Here is a 2,024-nt window from a genome sequence, read left to right on the forward strand (position 1 = left end):
TTGAATGATGTGGCCATGTAGAGAACTGTTTAGGAATTTGCAAAAACATTGTTTTTTCATTTAAATTTACGTTCTTTTTATCATCTCCTACATGTCAAGTTTAAGTTTGTACAGTATAGTTTGTTTATCTGGGGTAGCAGCGTAGTTATGTGTTTTTTTAATGCTTGATTGATCATTGCAATGGGGCAGTCCCAACCGGGTCATGAATCGCAGGCGGTAAGTAAAAATGCATAAAATCTCAATGTTTTGTTGGCCATCGGCTCATAAGTGCATATAATGTAAACGATGTGTAGTGAATCATAAGTTATCCAGAGAAAGTGGGATAATGTTTTGTGTGTGTTGCTTGCTCATGATTCACTTCGCCTGCTGTACGCCTCCAGGAGATCAGGTTTATTCTGAAATGATCAGTACAGCTGATCTGTCTTTTATAAATCTGATAAAAAGACCCTTTGGATATATGAAGGTAGTAAAACTACTCTACAGGTACTTAGGATTAACATGAAATAAGCAGAAACAGCGTGTAGTATGTGACTCTTAAAAGATAACAGGATATAAATAACAAAACAGAATCAATGTTTTGTCATATTTGAGGACAAATAGTGAGATTTTCTTTGAATTGACCCTATCAGTCAGATTAAGTTTCCATGTTCCTATAAAAAAAGAAATACAAAAGTCAATTTTACTTTAACTTTAGATTTAGGGGGGATTATAAGCCCTGTCTATCCTACTTTCTCCCCATTACAGCCAGATGCCATGTGCTCAACATTTAATGCCTATAATAATTATTTTGTTGTCGTTTTATAACTATTATTATTATTATTATTATTATTATTATTATTATTATTATTATTATTATGAGGAGGAGGAGGAGGAGGAGGAAAACAACAGAAAGCAATTCATTTTGCAAAGCAAGTGATGATACTTCCTCTTTCTGTTTTGCAGAAACATCTTTTCCCAGGGTATACCACAATGGTTTGTGCTAAAAGAAAAAAAATACAACGTATGACAGCTTTACACTTTAAAGAGAGAAGATAATGCAAAAAAGTGTGAAGTAAGAAACAAGAAACAGTTTATATTCAAAGTTCATTAATGTGCCCTATAATTTCTTTCTATCTATAAAGTATTGACGCATCTCCTGCATTGAATCATATGTGCTGATATATAGATGTGAATTACTGTTTTTATAAATGCATAACAATCATGCAAAATGTGAATACATTTAGATGTTTTTCTTTAAAAATAAAATACTTGTAATCCAACCTATATGCATGATATGGCCTTATGTGATTACATTATGGTACAATGTTGCCTCAAGGGCCATGCAACATGCTTTTTTCTTTTGTCTTATTTTATAAAATACATTTGTTGATATAAATACTTTAAGATTAGACATTTTCCAAAAATATTTTTGAGTTAATGTTGTGGTGCTGAGTTGGCTTTGCCAACTGTAGTGCATTTCTAGATGCCACGTTGTTAAGCCTTCTACATTTGTTTGCGTGCCAGTCTGGCAAATGAAATTCTTGTGCCAAACCTATAAAACAGTTATTTATGCATTACAATAATTCAAATGATCACAGAAATTGTTAGATTTATTCCTTAATTGTTTTGATATAAACACTGATATCTTCAAAAGTTGTCAAAAACAGAGTTTATCAACTTTTGCAATACATTTTTTTTAAAATAAAGATTCTATCAATTGCATAGTTCCAGCAGTGGGTGGTGACATATTACACTTTAGCGGCATCTAGTGCTGAGATTGCAAATAGCGACCAACAGCTCAGTCCACAGCTCACCCCTCGATTTTGAAACGCACAAAGACGCCATGGTACAGTAGCTGCCACAGGACAAACATATTGTCGCCTGAAATTACATATGGGCTAAATTCATTTAAAAACACAATTTCACTCCACAATAAGGAATAAATTAAATCTTTATTATGAGTCATTGAATCATTCGTTCAAACTGATCTAATCAATTCATTCAAAAAAATTATTGTAAAAACTGCAATTGACATTTGTCAAACC

This window comes from Misgurnus anguillicaudatus, chromosome 1 (genome assembly GCF_027580225.2).
Source record: "Misgurnus anguillicaudatus chromosome 1, ASM2758022v2, whole genome shotgun sequence".
NCBI classification, from domain to species: Eukaryota; Metazoa; Chordata; class Actinopteri; order Cypriniformes; family Cobitidae; genus Misgurnus; species Misgurnus anguillicaudatus.